Raw genomic sequence first — 24,034 nt, 5'->3', positions numbered from 1 at the left:
GTGTATCTGTGTCTCTTTTCCTCTTCTTATGAGAATACCAGTTACACTCTTATAAGGGCCCATCCTGTTCCACTAGGGTATTCTTAACTACTTACATCTGCATTGATCTTGTCTCCATGAAGGTCACATTCTGAGGCAGTGGGGTTAGGATTTCAAATATCTTTTAGGGGGACACCATTCAACCCATATACTCTTACCACTGAGTCATGTGGAGGTAGCCAGACTACCTCCACACTGTCTCTCAAATCTGTCTGCTTCTTTCTCTCTCTACCACTACCCTGAATCCCAGATCATCATCTCACTGGTACTTCTTAAATCCCAACCTTGTTTTGCACTGCTCCAATCCATTCTCCAAAATACTTATTTAATGGAATGCATCTTACACACAAAAATGTAAATGAGTTATAATGAGTTTTCACAGAGTACACATGTAACCACTCCCAAATCAAGAAATAGAATGTTACCAGCACCCTAGAAACACACTTCATATCCTCTCCCAATTTATTCATCTGTTACAGTTGTTCAATTGCTAAGTCGTGCCTGACTCTGCAACCTTATGGAGTACAGCACATCAGGTTCCTGTGTCCTTCACTATCTCTGGAGTTTGCTCAGATTCATGTCCATTGAGTCAGTGACGTTATCTAAACATAACATCCTCTGCCACCCTTTTCTGTTTTTGCCTTGTAACCTTCCCATCATCGGGATCTTTTCCAATGAGTTGGCTCTTCGAATCAGGAGGCCAAAGTATTGGAGTTTCAACTTCAGCATCAGTTCCTCCAATGAATATTCAGGACTGATTTCCTTTAGGATTGACTGAATTGATCTCCTTGCTGTCCAAGGGACTCTCAAGAGTCTTCTCCAGCACCACAATTCCAAAGCATTGATTCTTCAGGACTTAGCCTTCTTTATGGTCCAGCTCTCACACCTGCACATAACTACTGGAAAAACCATAGCTTTGACTAGACGGACTTTTGTTGGCAAAGCAATGTCTCTGTTTTTTAATATACTGTCTAGGTTTGTCATAGCTTTTCTTCCAAGGAGCAAGCAACTTTTAATTTCATGGCTGCAATCACTATTTGCAGTGATTTTGGAGCCCAAGAAAATAAGATCTGTCACTATTTCCACTGTTTCCCCATCTATTTGCCATGAAATTATGGGACCAGATGCCACAATTTTAGCTTTTTGAATGATGAGTTTTAAAGCCAGCTTTTTCACTCTTCTCTTTCACCCTCATCAAGAGGCTCTTTAGTCCCTCTTCATTTTCTGCCATTAGAGTAGTATAATCTGAGCATTTTCCCATGCGTTTACTTGTCATTAACAAACATAATTTGGTTTGCCTTATTACTAACCTGAAAGAGTTTTTTATGCATGTGGATAAGTACTTTATCAGATATTATTTGAAAATATTTCATCCCATTTTGTTGCTTATCTTTTCATTTTCTTAGTAGCATATTTTAAAGCATTCAACTTTCAAACTTCATGATGCCCAATTTATCTTTTCTTTTCTTTTAGAGATCTTGGTTTTACTGTTATATTTATGAAATCTTTGACTAACCTAATTTCATAAAAACTTTCTTCCATGTTTTTTCTAGATTTTTTTTACAGTTTTAGTGTTTATGTTTTTATCTGCAATGTATTTCAAGTTAATTTTGTATACAGTACAGGGTAACTTTGGATAAATGTTAGTCACTCAGTCATGTCCAGCTCGTTGTGATCCCATGGAGGAGCTCACCAGGCTCCTCTGTCCATGGAATTCTCCAGACAAGAATACTAGAGTGGGTTGCCATTCCCTTCTCCAGGATCCTCTCTACCCAGGGATCGAACCCAGGTCTCCGGCATTGCAGACAGATTCCTTACCATCTGCGTCACCAGGGAAGCCATAATTCTGGATATAGATACATGATTGTTCTGGGATTCCTGGGTAGCACTAGTGATACAGAACCTGCCTGCCAATGCAGGAGACATAAGAAGTGTGGGTTTGATTCCTGGATCAGGAAGATCTCCTGGAGGAGGCCATGGAAACCCATTCCAGTATTCTTGAGGGAGAATCCCATGGACAGAGGAGCTGGGTGGGCTACAGTCCACAGAGTCACAAAGAGTCAGACACAACTGAAGCAACTTAACATGCATGCATGCGTGCATATGATTGTTCAACTTCATATATTGGGAAATATAATTTCATCATAGTTTATAGTCCTCTTTATATGTTGCTGGATTGATTTAAAATAGTATCTTTTTAAAATTTCATTCTATAATTCCTTTTTGCAGATATACATATATACAATAGTTTTTTCATATGACTTTGTATCCAGCAAAGTTGCTAAATTCATTTGTTAAATTTATACTATATAATTATATCTTCTGAAAATTATACAATTTTATTGCTTTGTCTCTCATCCTTATATATGTTATTTCTTTTCCTAGCCTCACAGCATTCACTTGGACCTCCTATATCAGACTGAACAGAAGTGGTGTTATCACCCTTAATTCATACCTAACTACAGAATAAGGATCTCAATATTTCACTTAAGCCTGATGATGCTTACTCTGTGCTTTCTAAATATTCTTCCCTTAAGGATGTTTACTTATATTCTGAATTTGCAAAAAGTTTTTGTCAAGATTAGATGTTGAATTTCTATTAAGATGATCATATGGTTTTTCCTTGTTAGCATTATTTGGTATTTTAATGTTACCCAACCTCTCATTCCTGTAATAAATACAGCTTTGTCATATATTTTTTTTTATATACTGTTGAGTCTTCTATTACATTGTTTTGGATTTGTGTATCCTTAGGACTGCCAAAACCTCTGCTCAACTTCCCTACTTCTCAGCAGGGTCTTTCTATTAGGCCTTTTAGACTCTCGTAACTTTACCATTTACAAATCCACAAATGCTTCAAAAAGAAAAACAGTGAGACTACTGAGGTCACTGCAGTATACTTCCTTTCTGCAGTATTTTGGCCCCTCAAGTCCTGGATACCTTAGCAGCTCTTCAATGCCTTTAAATAAATATTTTCTCTTCATTTCGCCTAGCCTTCTGTATGTTCTACAGGAGAGTTGCTGGCTCCTCTATCATTCCCAGAAGAAATCCACCATACCATATTGTTCCTCGCCTGTGAATTTCCTAAAGGTTAGCCCATTGTGTTTATGATAAAATCCATATTCCTTACTATGGCCTATAAGATCCTAAATGATTTAGTTCTAGCCTTCCTCTCCATCCATCTCTTATCACTGATTCCCTTGTTCACTCCTCTCCTCTCCAGAGGTTCTTTTCCTCTAACCTCACCATGTTCATTCCCAAATCAATACCTGTGCATTTGTTCTCCCCATTTCCTGGAACATTCTGTCTCTGATCTTTTCATAGCTGTCTCATTTTTATCATTCTGTCTCAGTTCCAATGTCACCTCCTCAAAGAGGTCTCCTCAGGGCAATTTATCTAATCTGATACCCTGACTGCCTAATCTCTGGCCTCATCAAACAAGATAACCTACAAAAAAGAAGGGATAGTATAATTAAGCCAACTAAAATAGAGTATTAAATTTCCAAAACTACAGAATTATCCCATCTCCATATTCAACATAAAGAAACCAATAAACCAGGGAATATAACATCTTTGGGCAGAGTTACATTTCTACACTACAGTGCAAAACTTAAGAGTATCATCTTTATTTGAAGCATGACAAACCTAGACTGAAATCATTTCTCCATCACTTTCCAGTAGCATGACTTCAAGCAATGCTATTTGCTTCAGCTTCCCAAAGTATGAAACAAGGATAAAGATAGCATCCACCTAACAGTATTATTATAATCACATAGCAAATGCTATTTTTGTGTGAAAAATGCTTAATTTTTGGTTGGGTAGAAAGTTCTGTATAAACAAGGGTTGTCATGATGCTCGTGATAATAATGATGATGAAAACAATAAGGCACTATAGCATATGGTAAAATACTAATTTCCCATCAAACACACACATAATTAAAAACTATACTAATTGCCACCAAGTAGACATCACTTGCATTAACAAATTTGGTAAAGAATTAATTTCTTTGATTTCTGTATTGTCATTAACTTTGATGGCAAGAAAACTAGACGAACCCTAAAGTCTATTCAAAAACAAGAGGAACTTCCTGGAAAAATGCTGCAGTAGCTCACAAAATTGAAGGAAGAATCAAATAACCAAGTTTTTTGAAGAACAGGAATCAAGGTAGCTCAAGAGAAACTGGAGGCAGGAACTTAAAGACCTCCCTCTAGAGCACTGCCATTTAAGTGACTGAAATAGCATCAAAACCTATCTTTTGCTCTCAGTTCAAAATTCCAAATTCTCAGAAGGGAGAATCTGATTGGCATAACCAGGTCAGATGCCTACTCTGAAACCAATCATCTCTTTCCCACATATCGAGGTCAAACATCACAGTCTCAGCTGCTGGAAACCTACTCTGTATGTCACCAGACACCCTTCAAAGAAGAGTTTTGTTTTGGAGCCAGAAAGTCATCCCAAGAAGTACTACTACAACTGCAGGGACGCTATCTAAGATAAGCTTTCTCTAAAATAAGCCATTTTATTCTTCTCCTTGCCCATCCAGAACACTAGTGTCCAAGTTATGCACCATTAGCTGCTTAGGAGGGAGTTAATTACAAATTAAATATAATTGAATTGTTGGATCTGCTTTCAAGTCTTCTAAATAGAATAACAACATGCTACCTTGTAGAGTTAATTTTGCAGATCAAAGCTGAGTCCCTTGTTTCCTATGATGACAAGCCTTTGTGGAATTTTAAAAGTGTAAAGGTACACTTTAAAGAAATGTCATGGTGCCAGTCAACAAAATTTGTGAGAAAATATATTGGAAATTCTATTCCGTAGAGCCATCAAAGGAAGTTTGCAAGAGAAGGGAAGATATTCACTTGATGCCATGAAGAGTTTCATATTTTGCAGTCACCCAAAATCATTAAAAAAAAAAATCCTTAATTTCAAAATTCCTCTCTATTCCTCTAACACCAAAAGTTAGCCACCCAAAAGGCTGAGAAAGAATTGCAATATATAATGTATGCATTCTACACCAAAAGGCAGCCTTATCCTGCTTTACCTGCCAGGAAAACATCAAGGAAACTGCAGGTTTGGCTAGGACAGAAAGAGCTGAAATGTATTATAAATGCCAGCACTGGTTACGAGTCGTGAAATTGGGGAATATAAGCAACAGTGGAAGAAAAACTAGGCTGGGATGGAGATAGGGTGATGGTTCCCATGTGTAATATAATTGGCATCAAAGTATTTGCCCCCAAATCACTATTACATTATTATTTTCTTGGGGGAATGTTTATTGAACCAATAGCTCACAGACAACTTTTTTTTTGGGGGGGGTGGGCGTGGTGGATAATTACTTTACAATATTGTGATGGTTTCTGCCATACATCAACATGAATCAACATTAGGTATACATATGTCCCCTCTCTATTGGGAGCTTCCCTTGTGGCTCAGCTGGTAAAGAATCCACCAGCAATGCGGGAGACCTGGGTTCGATCCTTGGGTTGGGAAGATCCCCTGCAGAAGGGAAAGGCTACTCACTCCAATATTCTGGCTTGGAGAATTCTATGGATTACAGTCCACGGGTTTGCAAAGAGTTGGACATGACTGAGCAACTTTCACTTACTTCACTTCCTGTCTCTTGAAACCCCCTCCCACCTCCCTTCCCATCCCACCCCTCTAGGTTGTCACAGAGCACTGGCTCTTTTACACATGATAATGTATAAGTTTCAGTGCTATTCTTCCAAATCATCCCACCCTCTCCTCCAGCCACTGTGTCCAAAATGACAGGGTCTCCTTTGCTGCCCTAAAAGTAGGATCATCAGTACATACATATAGGGAGGGTGTGTGTGTGTGTGTGAGTGGAGATTCTATATATATGCATTAATACACAGTGTCTGTCTTTATCTTTCTGACTTACTTCAGTGTCTATAATAGGCTCTACATTCATCCACCTCATTAAAATTTTATTCAGGGCTTGCTGACACATAACTTGCTAAGGGACGTTTCTGTGGAGATCCAGTGGTTGGGAATCTGCTTACCAATGCAGTGACACAGGTTTGAGCCACGGTCTGGAAAGATTTCACCTGCCACAGAACAACTAAGCCACAAGGAAGTCACTGCAATGAGCGGCCTGAGTATTGAAAACTAGAGAGTAGGCCCCGCTCACTGTAACTAGAGAAAGCCTGAGAGAAGCAGTGAAGACCCAGCACAGCCAAAAATAAATAAACAAAATGAATAGTGCTTAAAAAAAGAACCTGCTACAGAAAGGTAGACAGTGTGGTGAGAAAGGCTCTTGGGTCTGACTACTGGGTGCATTCCCTAGCTCACTGATTTACGAGGTGTATAAAGCTTTGAAGGTTACTTTAACTTTGGAGCCTCAGTTCCTTCATGTAAAGTGAGGATTGTAGTTTGATCTACAACTTCTTCAGACTGTTGTGAGTCAACAACCGTAAAAGGCTTATCATGGTTCTGCCACATGGTAAACGTTTTATGAATATTTATTGCTATTTCCTTTCTTTCATCCTTTAATAGATATTTGCCAGACTCATTTCTTTAGACTTTGTCTTTAACACTCCTGAAAAGCTTCATTAAAAACACAGATAGTCTGAGTCATCTAATTTTTATTTGGCCAATCGGGGCATGAAAACAGAACAAAACTATCATTATCTGCATCATTTTAAAGGAAAGAAAGGCCATTTGAATCACACACACACACACACACACACACACACACACACACACACACACTCGCCAAATGAGATGAAGCACATAACCGCAGAATAAAAGACAACTCATTGCTACAGACAGAGAAGATACCAGAGGTCCCATGAATTGGCCCTGGAGCACCTCCATATAAATACCCTACGTGCCAGCCTAAAGTCAATAAACAAGTCAACAGTGAGGGACATGCTCATACTCTGCTCTGACTCAAGCTACTCCGTCCATCAGGAATACCTTCCCTGCTTTCTTTTCTTTTTTATTATCATTGTTTTTTCGGTTTGAAGGTTTTTTGTTTGTCTTTTGCCTCACTGCACTGAGCAGCTTGTGGTATATGAGTTCCCCAACCAGGCCCTGCCAGTGAAAGCCCATAATCCTAATCACTAGTCACCAGGGAACTCTCTCCCCACTTTCTATCTCTTCTCCATGCTTCTCTTTTTCTGAGCCCCAGAACTTCCCAGAGAGCTACCTCATCCTCTCAGCTGGAAGCTTTCAGTGCTTCCCCTTAATTCCAGCATCCAGTCTGTTTCTGGTTCTCCAATGGCACTGACCACTGTCTACTTTGCAGTTTCAAAATGTGGGTATGTTATCCATCCACAACACATAAGGATTAAATCAAGGAGTAGATCCAGAGCTCATAGTACCTAACGGGGTTATGCACATAATACGCAACAGACACAGACTTGTAGACGGAAGTGGGTTCTGACAGGCAGGAGTGTGCATATTCAAAAGCACACTCAGGAAATTCAACATCTGTTCACTAACTGATCAATGGATGAAAATATAAACAAAATGTGGTATACATACAGTGGAATATTATTCATCCTTAAAAAGGAAAAAAATTCTGACACATGTCACAACATGAATGAACCATGGAGACACCATGCTAGGTGAAATAAGTGAGTCACAAAAGGATCAATGTTGTATGTTTCCACTTACATGAGGCTCATAGGAATAGTCAAATTTATAGCAGTAGAAAGTTCAATGGTCGTTGCAAGGCTGCAGGGAGAGAGTAACAGGAAATTATTGCTTAATGGATACAGAGTTTCAGATGAGGAAGATAAAATTCTGGAGAGGGATGGTGGTGATAGCTACACAACAATGTCAATGTACTTAATACCATAGACCTATATACTTAAAACTGGTTAAAATGGTAAAGTTTATGTTCATATATATATACTTTTTTAGCACAGTAAACATTTTTAATTTTTTTTTTAATTTTTAAAGCCAAATAATCAGAAAAATAGGAAAAGGAGTACATCAAGGCTGTATTGTCACTATGCTTATTTAACTTATATGCAGAGTACATCATGAGAAACACTGGGCTGGATGAAGCATAGGCTGGAAATAAGATTGCCAGGAGAAATATCAATAACCTCAGATATGCAGATGACACCAACCTTATGGCAGAAAGTGAAGAGGAACTAAAGAGCCTCTTGATGAAAGTGAAAGAGGAGAGTGAAAAAGTTGACTTAAAGCTCAACATTGAGAAAACGAAGATCACAGCATCCGGTACCATCACTGCATGGCAAATAGATGGAGAAACAGTGGAAACAGTGGCAGTCTTTAGTTTTGGGGCTCCAAAATCACTGCAGATGGTGCTTGCAGTCATGAAATTAAAAGACGCTTACTCCTTGGAAGAAAAGTTATGACCAACCCAGACAGCATATTAAAAAGCAGAGACATTACTTTGCCAACAAAGGTCTGTTTAGTCAAGGCTCTGGTTTTTCCAGCAGTCATGTATGGATGTGAACTGTGGTGCTGGAGAAGATTCTTGAGATTCCCTTGGACTGCAAGGAGATCTAACCAGTCCATCCTAAAGGAAATCAGTCCTGAATGTTCATTGGAAGGACTGATGTTGAAGCTGAAATTCCAATACTTTGACCACCTGATGCGAACAGCTGACTCATTTGAAAAGACTCTGATGCTGGGAAAGATTGAAGGCGGGAGGAGAAGGGGATGACAGAGGATGAGATGACTGGATGGCATTACCGACTCAATGGACATGAGTTTGAGTAAACTCCAGGAGTGGTGATGAACAGGGAGAACTGGCGTGCTATGGTCCATGGTTGCAAAAAGTTGGACATGACTGAGCGACTGAACTGAATCAGAAAAACACAGAAGGAACGTTGCTACTCAGACTATTTTAACTCTGGGGCAAGGAGAAATGAGAAGGAAGCAATAGTCAGTTCAAAGAGGCATCATGCATTAAGAGGCCCAGTCTTGTTCTATCAGTCCCAAGTCATGCCCATGTAACCAATGGGCAAAAGAAGCTACAAATAGATTTCAGTCTGACAAAAAAAAAAGAACTCATAACAGCACTGTCCAAGGATAAAATGGGTTGCTTTAATAAGTAAGGAGTTCCACTTCACTGGAAATACTGAAGTAAAAATGGAATAGTCCCTTGGCAAAAATCTTTGGAGTAGCCAGCATCAGGTGAAGGTTGGACTAAAACAGTCACTCCTAAAAGGCAATTAAAACTTTGATGACAATCCACAATGAAGTATTCATGCACTGGTGGCAAAATGACAACACCAAAGGCAAACTTATGACTTTTTGGAAAGCTAAATATATTTGATCATTTTAATTCTCAGATTATGCCTTTGACTTTTAAGTATTAAAATTAAAAATAAATAAATAAATAAAATAAAATAAAATAAAATAAAATAAATAGCCTCAGGGACTTCCCTGATGGTCCAGTGGTTAGGACTCTGCTTTCACACTGCAGGGGTTGTGGATTCCTGATCCCTGATAGGGAAACTAAGATCCCACAAGCTGTGCAGCAAGACTAAAATAAATAAATAATTAATTAATTAATAGGCAAAAGAAAATAACTATTTTCTTCTAAAAGAACAGTGAATGATATTTTTTTTTCACTTATATTCTTTTACTGAGCAAAACTAGGAACTGACAAAGTGCTTGGAAATGCCTATCCAAATTCACCACAGAGAATGCCACAGGCCTCTCAATGGATAAGTACACTTGACTGTGCAGGTGTGCTCAGGAGAAAACGTATATATACATGTGGCTATGGGTGTCTGTTGTACAGAGATAAAGTGGGGGACAGGGAGAAGGAATATGACAGAATGGATATGGGCAACAACAATCATAAGAGGAAAGAAGATAACAAATATTTATAATTACATGTAAGAACCATTTAATGATTTTTAAAAAGTAAATAAAATTTAAACTCCACTACTATTGGTATCTACCATCAGCAACAATGATTTGTCTCTAGGTATTTCTTTCTCCCTCCCTGCTTTCATTTAGTCACTCATTTTTAAATCAACAGGGGAAAAAATGTGAAGGTACCAAGTTATCTTATTGTCAGGAACTAAATGAGTTAAAATACATGGATGACATCACTCCATACCAAAACCCCAGAGCTTTTTGTTTCTGCTATTTATGCTTTCTCTTGCAACATCTCCATTCGCATCCTGCTGAAAACACTTCTCTTTCTGTCACTCACAATCTGTCAAGGCAGCATTATCTTCTGTGGTTTAAAACAGAAATTCCATTTAACTCACTGGCTGATAAAGACATTTCATTCACATCCCTTAACTAACAATAATTATTCTAATTTACCACATGAAGGCAAGGGGGGGGGGGAAGCATTTATGTTTTGCAGCCTGTTTTGCATCATGGAATGCACAGAAATGGTCTCCTCTTAGGATTAAAAAATAACTTATTAAGTCAAAAATGGACCTAAAAGGAATGTATGCTTTCAGTGTTTTCTCTTTACATTTCAATTAGTGTAGTGGTTAGGAGTTTGGATTCTCAAATCATACTTGGGTACAAATCCTCCTGGCTTTGCCACTTATGTAACCTTTGGCAAGACAACGTAACCTTTCTAAATCTCATTTTCCTCCTCTGTAAAATGGAAGCATGTGTCAATATCTACCTCATAAGATTAAATTAGATGGCCAGAAAATGTTAGCTGCTGTCACTCCCTCCTTCTTCTTGTTTGACTCAGAGTCCTCACCATCACCACCATCATCAAATCAACAGATTAGTTAAGATTCTTTGGTGACAAGTAACACAAATTACCCTGTATAACTTTAGAAAAATAGAAAAGAAATTTACTCCATGTGTGCATAATTGCTCCTAAAATTCAAAGGAAAACTAAATGAAAGTTAGAAGCAACAGGAACCAGGATCCCACGAACTAATGGTTAGTTAGTTCTTCAGGCTAATACTATCAGGAAGAATCAGTTGCAACAAACATTTTATATCCTGGGATCGATGTACTCAAAACAGAGATCTGCCTTGGTTACATGACCACCTCTTGGTCAGAGGAGGATAAGGTGTTTGCCTGACAGCCCCATTAACATTGTATACCTTGGGGGGAGGCTATCCCCAAGGGAAAATCCACATGTCATAGTTCAAAGGAGGGTATGGATTCTCAGCAGCTACACACACCAGACGCCTACCTTATCCCAAGAACTTACCTCATTAAGCTTACTTAAGGCTGCACAGCCTCCTGACTTTACCAGCCTGCTTTAATATATGTCAGTTGCTGAAACTCATTTTAAGGAAAATAACAATGTGCCAGAGAGCTAAAGTACACATGTCCCTGCTTGTCAGAAAAAAATTATTTTATTGAAAACTTTCCTATTCAAATTTCCAGGAAATTCACTGCTTGTAATATGATCAACTTGTATTACTCCATGTGAGCAATTATGCACACATGGAGTAAATTTCTTTTCTATTTTGATACAGTTAGGCAGGACAATTTGTGTTGCTTGTCACCAAAGAATCTTAACTAATCTCTTAAGCATTTAGCAATCAATGACTTGTCCTGTTAAAAGGCACAAAAGCACCCACTGAAAAACATCCTCTGAAGATGACTCAGAAAAGTAGTAGTTCACCTACAAAGAAATTATTTTATTCTTTAAGTTTAGTAAGGTGACATTTGGGTCTCCCTGGTGGATCTGTGGTAAAGAATTCACCTGCCAACGCAGGAGATGGATGTTCGATCCCTAGGTTGGAAAGATCCCATGGAGAAGGAAATGGCAACCCACTCTAGTATCCTTGCCTGGGAAACCCCATGAACAGAGAAGCCTGGTGGGCTACAGTTCTTGGGGTCTGAAAGAGTTGGACATGAGTTAGCAACTAAACAACAACAAAGGTGAGATTTATGCTAAGAAATTAGACTCAGAAGCAAGATTTTGTTTTGATAACATTTTTGTTGAAGATGGTATTTTAGTGAGAAAGGATTAACAATAAAAAGCAGTGATGTAGTAAAAATAATAATAAACAGTAAAGAAATACATGACCTACAGTCCCATTTAAATTTTCTCCCAGTTTACTAGCTGAACAAATCCAAAACAACAAAAATATTCAAGAGTCTGACTAATTTGGAGCTCCAAACAACTAAGTAGTTTAGTGAAAACATTTCTTATGAAGTTCAGGGCTCTGGAGACACACGGAACTGAGAAAAATCCCAGCTTCACCCTCAGCCCTATGTGACTCCAGGTAATTTACTAATCTACCCAAGCATCTCAGCCTCGCTCACCTATAAGAAAAAATTTAAAGATGACGGGATGTTTTGAGGATGTAATGAGATAATGCATGGAATGCATGGAATGACACTTCACCTGGCACATTACAAGCTAGCTGGGATAAATGTTAATATTTATATGTACAGGGCACGGGGAGAAGAGAAAGATAAATAGTACCCAAGAGATAGTGATTTTATTCCCCAGAGTACAGTTGGCAATGCTGGATGCATCTATGGCTGTCACAACCTGGGAGTTAGGGGTTAGGGGGTTCTTCTGGCATCCAACATGTAGAGTCCAAAGATAAAGCTAAGAATTCTAGAATGCACAGGACAGACCCCCACAATAGAACTATTCAAAACAAAATGTCAATAATGCCAAGGTTAAGAAACTAGAGAGAGAAGGAAAGTGAGAAGCAATGTGATCTAATGAAGACTCTGGAAAGGATTTGCAAGGGGAGGTACATTCAGTGCAAAGGCAGGAGAGTGGATCAGAGTAGTAGATTTAAAACTAGATGAGCTGAGCTTCTGCCCCACGTAAACTTTTGAGAAAGTGCTCAGAATCTCAGGATTCTCATGTGTAAAATAGGCATTAAACCACCTACTTCAAAAGGTCGTGAGCAGTTATGATATTCACCCTTGACCAACCCATTATGGATGTTCACTATTTAACCAATAGGATTATACCAATGTATGTATGCACTAACTAGCAATCCTAATTGTTAGGCTTGTTGCTGTTGTTTAGTCACTAAGTTGTGTTGGACTCCCTGACAGGCTCCTCTGTCCATGGAATTCTCCAGGCAATAATACTGGAGTGGGTTGCCATTCCCTTTCTGCAGGGGATCTTCCCAATACAGGGATCAAACCGGGACTCCCTCATTAGCAAGAGGATTCTCTACCACTAAGCCACCAGGGAAGCCCACAATTGTTAGGTACTTAACAAGAAATGGTTACTACTATACTTGTTACATGGTAGGCAACAGCTAGGTTGGAAGTCTGGCTTAGCTACCTTGGAAATACTTGGAAGGCTTTGTTAACCTCAGCAAGACTCAGTTTCATATTATAAAGATATCAATAATCAGACTTGACTGGGATCCTCAAAAACTCTGAAATTTTGTAAAGCATTATATGTGCGTGTGCTTTTATCTGAAGAGGATCTAAAACTGGGTTAGAGGGTGTACATTTTTTGAAAGAAAGTAATAACTAGAATTTCTGAAGACATCATTATACTGTGAAAGAATACCTTGGAGTTTAAGAACTCAGATGTTGGAGTGTGAATTCTGCCTCTGTCAGTTACTGGCTGTACAATCTTAGAGACTGACTAAACTATAACGTATCTCACCTACGAAATTAGGATGCTCCTGCCTCTGTACTAAGTCACTTCAGTCACGTCCGACTCTTTCGCAACCCTATAGGCTGTAGTCCACCAGGCTCCTCTGTCAATGGGGATTCTCCAGGTAAGCATACTGGTTTGGGTTGCCATTCCCTCCTCCAGGGGATCTTCCCAGTAGTGTCTGCCTAAAAATGATCTTGTAAAGAATAAAATGAGACAATCCCACAGATTTGGCAGAGCACCCAGCACATAGTACATACTCACTAAGAATTAGCTTCATGATAATGGTTTTTACATAAACTGTTCCATGCCCAGATGATAGTAGATGGCTTGAGCCTGCTCTGACTCAATATAATGTAAGGTATCAGGAAAACTGCAGCAATTCTCTAATTATATCATCCATCTACTTCCAACTCAGCCAGAGGAGTCACTGATTCGGATGTACCCTCTCTATAACAATATCTATACAACATCAGAAAGTGAAGAGGAGAAATAGCTATGAATCCTGACTACAAAAGACCACAAAAGTACTTTTTACAACTGAAAGCTTCATTCAAACGTCCTCCCTCTGATAAGTGTTCACAAACTCCCCTGGGATTTCCATAAACACAATGACCTACTTGATTTTTCATTATTCTGGGACAATTCTAAGCCTGACTCACATATATATAGAATACAGACTCCACAGGAACTTTTATCTCTATCCTTCATTCCTCCTGGTACCTAGCATATAAGACTTTTTGCCCAGCTAACCTAAATAATGCCAAACCCTTTGACTGTGTGGACCACAACAAACTCTGGAAAATTCTTAAAGAGATGGTAATACCAGACCACATGACCTGCCTCTTGAGAAATCTGTATGCAGGTCAGGAAGCAACAGTTAGAACTTAATATGGAACAGGCTGGTTCCAAATAGGGAAAGGAGTATGTCAAGGCTCTATATTGTCACCCTGCTTATTTAACTTCTATGCAGAGTACATCATGAGAAATGCTGGTCTGGATGAAGCACAAGCTGGAATCAAGATTGCTGGGAGAAATATCAATAACCTCAGATATGCAGATGACACCACCCTTATGGCAGAAAGTGAAGAACTAAAGAGCCTCTTGATGGACATGAAAGAGGAGAGTGAAAAAGTTGGCTTAAAGCTCAACATTCAGAAAACTAAGATCATGGCATCTGGTCCCATCACTTCATGGCAAATAGATAGGGAAACAGTGGAAACAGTGGCTGACTTTATTTTTCTGGGCTCCAAAATCACTGCAGATGGTGATTGCAGCCATGAAATTAAAAGATGCTTGCTCCTTGGTAGAAAAGTTAAGACCAACACAGACAGCATATTAAAAAGCAGAGACATTACTTTGCCAACAAAGATCCATCTAGTGAAGGCTATGGTTTTTCCAGTCGTCATGTATGGATGTGAGAGTTGGACTATAAAGAAAGCTGAGCTCCAAAGAATTGATGCTTTTGAACTGTGGTGTTGGAGAAGACTCTTGAGAGTCCCTTGGACTGCAAGGAGATCCAACCAGTCCATCCTAAAGGAGATTAGTCCAGAATGTTCATTGGAAGGACTGATGTTGAAGCTGAAACTCCAATACTTTGGCTACCTGATGCGAAGAACTGACTTCTTGTAAAAGACCGTAATGCTGGGAAAGATTGAAGGTAGGAGGAGAAGGGGATGACAGAGAATGAGATGGTGGGATGGCATCACTGACTCAATGCACATGAGTTTTAGTGAACTCCAGGAGTTGGTGATGGACAGGGAAGCCTGTAGTCCATGAGGTCGCAAAGAGTCGGACATGACTGAGCGACTGAACTGAACTGAACCTGAATAAACCAGGGCTGCCTTGAAGCCTGCCTCTGCCCAACAATATCCATGAAGAATGATTCTAGGAATTTGCCAGTTTAAATTCCTAAAACAGCCTAAATTCCTTCCTTATCCATCTATTTCCCCTTCCTTCAAGCAGTTGCTTTAAAAAACAAAAATACTTGGTCCCTTGTTCTACCCCACCCCACCCCCAGCTCTCCTCAGTGCCAAACTGCTTCCATCCGGCCACATGTTTACTGTCTTGATGACACCCATCCCCTCTCTTCAGGGTATAACTACTGCAAAGCAGAGATTGGTCTGAATGTCCTTTTCTCTTTTGAAGCAATTCCCTGGAATTCTGGGTAATAAGTCCTCCATCTCATTTCACAAGGAAACCCACCACAAGACAGCTTTCCATCCTTGGCTAAATGCCATTTAACCTTCTTCCTGGAGCTGCAAGTAGATGACCCCCTAAGCTCTTCTTACCCCCAGAACAATATTAAGAATCAAAGGCCTCATCTGCTGCTGTCTACCTGACTTGCAGGGCAAAGTCAGTATTAATCAGGGGTGCCCTTTTTGCTACTGACAGACAAAGTAGAGGTGCTCATAAGCAAGAGTTTCTTGCCAAACCCTCAGGGCTTTAAATCTTTTCCAAATAAACTGCAATTTGTAAAGAAACCCCCTAAATGATGCTGCACAAGGAAGTTAAAGCAGGCACAGAAGGATGGAGTAACATTTCACCATCTGCCTGTGATAATAATAATGCCTCCGCTTTGCAGAAATTTCTAATTGATTGTGAGACAGAAGCACAAAGATCCTGCCATAATCTAACAAAGATTATTCCTAAATCATACCTTTGCAGAGGACGAGTACTAAGGTCAGTGCTCCTAAGAACCAATTTTGAGCATATGAACTTTCCAGTGGCAGAATGACAGGAGCCCTGGGACACAGTTGGGCAAGATAGAGCCAATTCGCTTTATTATGGTTGCTCGAAGCAATGTCAAGCTGGGGCCCCATAGAGAGCTGAGGGGTAGGGAATGAGTTCGGGACAGTGTTCCCCACTGGTGGCACAGACATGCCTTAAAGCCATGTGGATACACATTTGTCTGGGTTTCCTGTGGAGGAAGCCTGGGCTGCTCTACTCTCTACAGTATTGAGCTAGGAGGCTGTATTTCAGGGAAGTCATGCTTTTCTACAATGGCAGAGCTCAGGCCTGAACTGGAGGGCTTGAGAAGAGCAAGCTGGAAAAAGAAGCTTTGATTTCACAATTTTCTTAAACTTCCTTTCAACAGGAACAACCCAGCCAAGCATTGCTGGCCCACAGCAAATGGAAATTAATGACTTAGCTTACTGCCTCTTGCCCAGGTCACCACAATCAAAGGACCACTGGTTATTATACAGTTAAATTACAACCTGGTTTTTAAAAAGTTACTACATATTTTTTATATGGACAATATATCTTACATAAATGCAATATATTTATATACACATAGTGTTCATATGTACTGGAGAAGAAAATGGCAACCCAGTATTCTTACCTGGAAAATCCAGATTCATGGACAGAGGAGTCTGGCAGGCTACAGTTCATGGGGTCGCAAGGAGTTAGACATGACTGAGCAGTAACTGAGCACGCACATAGTTCATATGTACTTTATATGCATTTATGTTAGGATTCTTTGTCCTAATATTAAAGCTGGGGGAAAAATATCTTTTCACCTTTTTCTTTAAGTGACAAGAAGTTAAATATCCCTCTATTGGTAACTGATCATAAACAGTTTCACTCTACTCACAGGGAAAACTAATTTCTAGTATGTACATTAGATTTATATTTCATTATTCTTATTCTTTAATTTTAAAATATGAAACAGCATTGCCTTATTTTCATTATATATTACTTTATATTTTATTATTGAGGAGAAGGGGACAGTAGAGGATGAGATGGTTGGACAGGATCACTGACTAAATGGACATGAGTCTGAGCAAGCTCTGGGAGATAGTGAAGGACAGGGAAGCCTGGTGTGCTACAGTTCATGGGGTCCCAAAGGGTCAGACAAGACTTAGCAACTGAACAACAAATATACTTATATCTTGTTACCATATGCAGCATCAATATACTATTACTCTATGGCAAATGATGCTGGTTTTCTATCCATAGTGGGGGGTTCACAAAATCTGTTTTGAATATATTAATTTAAGTAAACAGAAGTGAGTAAATTTAAAGAAAAAACATTTTAATAATAACCATCACCGTGGTCTACAGTCTGGATGCAAAGCAAAAGAGTGTGGGGATTGCTTTCCCTTAACTCCAGTTCCTCCTACTCTACCAACCACCCATTTTTTCCTCAAAAGCATGAGTTTAGGTATGAAGGTGATGAAACTCTCCTTTCCTCTACCTTGACACTCACTTGGGATCCTCACAAGCAGCTCTTCAACATATTTAGGAAAGATAATCTTAGCTGAGAAGGTTAGGCTTTTTCATACCAGAAATTAGCAGGAAAAAAAAAAAATAACGATAATGAAACAATCCAAAGGCCCTTGCAGACTCGCACAATTTGGAGGTTTTAATGGCAATAAAGCAGTCATTTATTATTATACAGGTACCATTATTTACCATATTGAAAGCAAGATTTCCTATATGGAGAAAGTTTCATGTTTTCTTTTTAGCTTTGGAACCACCGTATTTATGGGTGATTCAGACTTAGGTGAAGTCTGACCTTAAGTCTGAATTTCCTCACCTAACAAATGAGGGCCTACTTCCCAAAGGAAATAATGAGTATTGGGCACTTAACCCAGGGTCAGGCACACAGATGTGCTCAAGGAGAGTTATTATTACTACTATAATTATCAACAATGTTCATTAAACCACATAGCTATAGTGATGATTATTCTAACAGGAGCTTTCCACTTTCAAAAAAGTGCAAGTACCTTAGTAATCATTTACCGTTAATTCTGGGCTACAGTACAACTTTAGCTTCCTCAGGCAATTCATTTAGCACTTTTCAATCAACACATACTTCCTTATATATAAGCCACAGTTCTAGACACTGGGGAAACAGCACTGAACAATGCACACTAAAGTCCTTGCCCTGTGGCTGCCATTCTGGAGGGGAGAGAAACAATACAGCTAATAGGACAGCTCAGTCACTCAATCGTGTCCGACTCTTTGCAACTCCATGAATAGGAGCACACCAGGCCTCCCTGTACATCACCAACTCCCGGAGTTTACTCAGACTCATGCCCATCGAGTCGGTGATGCCATCCAGCCATCTTATCCTCTGTCGTCCCCTTCTCCTCCTGCCCCCAATCCCTCCCAGCATCAGGGTCTTTTCCAGTGAGTCAACTCTTCACATCAGGTGAGCAAAGTATTGGAGTTTCAGCTTCAGCATCAGTCCTTCCAATGAACACCCAGGACTGATCTCCTTCAGGATGGACTGGTTGGATCTCCTTGCAGTCCAAGAGACTCTCAAGAGTCTTCTCCAACACCACAGTTCAAAAGCATCAATTCTTCGGCACTCAGCTTTCTTCACAGTCCAACTCTCACATCCATACATGACCACTGGAAAAACCATAGCCTTGACCAGACGGACCTTTGTTGGCAAAGTAATGTCTCTGCTTTTTAATATGCTATCTAGGTTGGTCATAACTTTCCTTCCAAGGAGTAAGCGTCTTTTAATTTCATGGCTGCAGTCACCATCTGCCGTGATTTTGGAGCCCAGAAAAATAAAGTCTGACACTGTTTCCACTGTCTCCCCATCTCTTTCCCATGAGGTGATGGGACCAGATGCCATGATCTTAGTTTTCTGAATGTTGAGCTTTAAGCCAACTTTTTCACTTTCTTCTTTCACTTTCATCAAGAGGTTTTTAGTTCCTCTTCACTTTCTGCCATAAGCGTGGTGTCATCTGCATATCTGAGGTTATTGATATTTCTCCCAGCAATCTTGATTCCAGCTTGTGCTTCTTCCAGCCCAGCGTTTCTCATGATGTGTTCTGCATATAAGTTAAGTAAGCAGGGTGACAATATACAGCCTTGATATACTCTTTTTCCTATTTGGAACCAGTCTGTTGTTCCATGTCCAGTTCTAACTGTTGCTTCCTGACCTGCATACTGGTTTCTCAAGAGGCAGGTCAGGTGGTCTGGTATTCCTGTCTCTTGAAGAATTTTCCAGAGTTTATTGTGGTCCACACAGTCAAAGACTTTGGCGTAGTCAATAAAGCAGAAATAGATGTTTTTCTAGAACTCTCTTGCTTTTTCGATGATCCAGCGGATATTGGCAATTTGATCTGTGGTTCCTCTGCCTTTTCTAAAACCAGCTTGAACATCTGGAAGTTCATGGTTCACGTATTGCTGAAGCCTGGCTTGGAGAATTTTGAGCATTACTTTACTAGTGTGTGTATGAGTGCAATTGTGCGGTAGTTTGAGCATTCTTTGGCATTGCCTTTCTTAGGGATTAGAATGAAAACAGACCTTTTACAGTCCTGTGGCCACTGCTGAGTTTTCCAAATTTGCTGGCATATTGAGTACAGCACTTTCACAGCATCATCTTTCAGGATTTGAAATAGCTCAACTGGAATTCCATCACATCCACTAGCTTTGTTCGTAGTGATGCTTTCTAAGACCCACTTGACTTCATATTCCATGATGTCTGGCTCTAAGTGAGTGATCACACCATTGTGATTATCTGGGTCATGAAGATCTTTTTTGTACAGTTGTTCTGTGTATTCTTGCCACCTCTTCTTAATATCTTCTGCTTCTGTCAGGTCCATACCATTTCTGTACCTTATTGTGCCCATCTTTGCATGAAATGTTTCCTTGGTATCTCTAATTTTCTTGAGAGATCTCTAGTCTTTCCCATTCTGTTGTTTTCTTCTATTTCTTTGCATTGATCACTGAGGAAGGCTTTCTTATCTCTCCTGGCTTTTCTTTGGAACTCTGCATTCAAATGCAGCTAATACAAATGCAGCTAATAAGGGAATACTAATTGCAGTAGATCTAGCAGTGAGGAATGCTAGAGAAGAAAGAAAATGGATTTTGATCTGGCAAAGGCCCTGCCCATTAAGACAAAGGCCCTGTCTCTTCTGGAGTACTTGGGTTTTTACATCAGGTAACTCAAGACCCTTAGACAGTAAAATCTGATATTTGGGCTAATAGTCCTCTTGGCGTGATTTCAGAGGCAAGCGCTCAAACAGTAAGAAGGAAAAGTATTTCCTCTGCATACTTGCTGACATGTAAAAGCAAGGGGAAAGGGACTTCCCTGGTGGCCCAGTGGTTAAGAATCTGTCCTGCAGTGTAGGGGATGTGGGTTCCATCCCTGGTCGGGGGACGAAGATCCCTTACGCTGCAGAGCAACTGGGCACACAAGCTGGAGAGTCTGCACACCAAAACAAAAGGATCCCGCATGGATGCATGAAGACTGTGCTGCAACTAAGACCTGAGTCAGCCAAATAAATAAATACTTTTCAAATAAAATAAAAATAAAACAAGGAGAAAAAGGGAACAAGGGAAAAACAAGGGAAAAAAAAACAGTGTTTTCTGTAGCAGTCAAAGCTGGACTATCAAATACTGAGCACGTATGGGATGCCACTCCTAGTCCCTGGAGTGGAAAATATTATCAAGTTTCCTCTTCCCTGCTGAGCCTAGAACCAGCTTCACGAATTTTCTCAGCACAGTTCTCAAGGCAACCACCATCAGTGATTCAAGTTAGCATAAGAGATGAAATCTGCGTGTCATCATGAGTTTGAAGTAAGGTTTAAATGCAAATACATTTTCAGAAAGGTAGCATACTGACATAAAAATCACATGAAGTAGCAAATGACTAGTCCTCTCCCAAGAGCGCATCTTATCAGGGGTGGGAAACGGTAAGAAGAAATGCTGTAAGTGCATAAGGATTTTGAAGGATGCACGCCGAGGAGGAGAGGACATCTTTTATAATCCCACCCACATTCTTTCCTGAACGGGTGTCACAGGCATTTTCACACAGCCTGTGATTTCAAGGAACCACCTCCATTAGCGTACCTCTGTCTTTCACACAGACACCTAGTTGAGCCCACAAATTATAGTGCTCCCAAATGGCAGCTCTGTTCTTCCAGGTATACAGGCCAAACACCCTGGAGCTCATCAGCACATCCTTTCAGGCTGACCTTCAGGAGATTAACAAAATCCAATCATTTCTCGCCAACTCCACCTCTACCTCCCAAATCAAGCCACCACCATGTCTTGGCTGGATGCCTGCAATAATTCTCTAACAGTCTCAGCTTCTGGGTGTGCTCACGCACTGTCTCTTTTCACTCAAAAGCCTCCCAAAACCTAAGTCAGACTGCAACTCTGGTCAAAAACAGCCTGTACCTACTCATCTCACCCAGAGTAAAACCCTACAAGGCCCTTGCTGCTGCGGTCCCCAGCCATCTCTCCTGGCTCTTCTCCAGTGCCCCCACCCGCCCCCCACCCCCACCTTGCGCTCTTCCCTCCAGCCTCACATGCTTCCAAGTTTTCCTCCAATAGATGTGGCATGTTTCTACCTCAAGAGTTTTACACTTGCTGCTTCCTCTGCCGAGGATACCTTTCTTCTGGGGAGCCATGTGGCTGCTCCCTTAACACAGTCATGTCTGGCCCTGAGATGTACTCACAGATGCACTGCACTACCTAACAAAGCACACAAATCAGCCCCCACCTCCACCCTGTCACTCTACCCTGCTGGATAATTCTTCATGGCACTCTCTCTACCGGAAATCATCTCATCACCTTACCTCTCTCCCTCCTTCCCTCCCTCCCTCCCTCTTTCCTTCCTGTAATCACTATCTGTCCCCCAACAGAATATAAGCTAGATCAGAATGAGAACATGCTCTACTCTGTTCATTTCTGTGCCTAGCATAGGGTCAAGCCCAGAGTGGGCGCTCCAATTGTTTTGATTAAAACTCAACCATGGCAGAGAAGCAGCCCCACGATGCAGAAGGAAGAAACTGCTGCATCTACAAAATGCAACTGCTTTGCTTGAGTGGCTTGAGCTTGAGCTCCCATAACAGTGGGTGATAGAGGTCTAAGCACATAATGATAGTGCTGGGGTGACCGGAATTGAAAGACTTTTACTCTTGAAAGAAAACCAGATTTGATCATATGGTAGATTTGCTCAATGGCATTTAGGTTTTATGGCTATAAAGCAATATTCTTATTTCTTAAACTCTTTTCTAAGAAAAAATAAATAAAACAGAAAACCTTTGATCTGCCAGTCTGAAATTGCACTCCTGAAACAAAACATTTTACACTCAATTTTTGATAACACAAGGTTTATTAAAAGGTAGCTATTATGCTACTACAGAATAAATTGTATACATGCAAAGATTAAACATGCTGTCAAAAGGTTTCCTCATTGAAAGTGATAGCTACTCCTAAGCCAGTGATGGTTTTGAGCATTTCATTTGCCCAGTTTAACTTGTAAAAGAAATTGGTTACATCAGGCTAGCTCAAGGCAGGCAGTAGGAGCCAATGGAAACAACTTGGAATTTGGAGTTTGAGATCTGACTCTGTCACTCACCAGTCTGACTGAATCTTAATTTTTCATCCATAAAGCACTGATCACTGGAAATACCTACCTTGCCCACTGTACCTTTCACTACCTTAAGGTATGCTTTTGGAGGGTCACCCAAGACAGGACTGTGGGTCGGGGACTCCATGTATTTGGTTCACCAAGATGAGCAGAGCACCTGCCACATGACAGGCACCTATATGCAGATGAGGAAACAGAGTATCAGCAGTTAAGCAATTTGCTCCAAATCCCCAGTTATCAGGTGCCAGAGTCAAGATCTGATTATCTGACTCCAAGTCCATGCTCTTCACCCATATGTACTGAATACTATGCGGTACATTCATGTAAATTTATCACTGAATACGTGCTCAGTAATTTTGGTGCTTCTCTCTTTGCTCAAGGAAGGGCTGCTTTAGCACTCTATCAGCCTTAATTTTTTCCCCAAAAAAGAAAATCTATGCCTGGGAATAAAGGGAAGTCTAACAATGAGACAAGAAGGCAGTCAGGCAAAGGTAAGCAGGCCTCATTTCAAGTTGCTTGTTGTTGTTTTTTTTTAATATTCTTCTACACCTTGTTTATTTTTTAATTACTTATTTTATTTTTGGCTGTGCTGAATCTCTGGTGCTGTGCACAGGTTTTCTCTAGTTGTGGTGCACTGGCTTCTTACTTCTGTGGCTTCTCTTGCTGTGGAACACAGGCTTTCATGTGCACAGCTTCAGTAGTTGCGGCCAGTGGGCTCTAGAGCACCAGCTCAATAGTGGTGGTGCATGGACTTAGCTGCCCTGTGGCATGTGGAATCTTCCTGGACCAGAGACTGAACCCGTGTCCCTTGCATTGGCAGGCAGATTCTTAACCATGGACCACCATGGAAGTCCTCATTTCAAATTCTAATTCCTCACACTGGCCTTTCCTGCATTCCTCCAGTGAGTGTCCGAACTATGTTGCCATAACCTGGAAGGCAGTTCTGCCATCAGGAAGGCCAATGAGAACATTCTGACAACTCACTGGTCAGTAACCCAAGGACTATTAAAATCTCTTTTCAGTTTCTCTGCCTTTTCAGGGCAAATATGTCTACTTCAGTAGTTATGACCATTAGCTGGCCTGATTCACAAGCAGTTCCTAATTAAATAGGACTATT

The 24,034-nt window shown here is 40.3% G+C and overlaps 1 protein-coding gene across 3 annotated transcripts in view; it reads right to left on the bottom strand.

The window, feature by feature from the left end:
* Window positions 1–24,034, bottom strand: part of FHIT (fragile histidine triad diadenosine triphosphatase) — a 1,485,355-nt gene that overhangs the window by 1,323,600 nt on the left and 137,721 nt on the right. The gene's annotated exons all lie outside the window — the stretch shown is intronic.

This window comes from Muntiacus reevesi, chromosome 4 (genome assembly GCF_963930625.1).
Source record: "Muntiacus reevesi chromosome 4, mMunRee1.1, whole genome shotgun sequence".
Lineage (NCBI taxonomy): Eukaryota > Metazoa > Chordata > Mammalia > Artiodactyla > Cervidae > Muntiacus > Muntiacus reevesi.
This window is presented reverse-complemented; position numbering and strand designations above follow the sequence as displayed.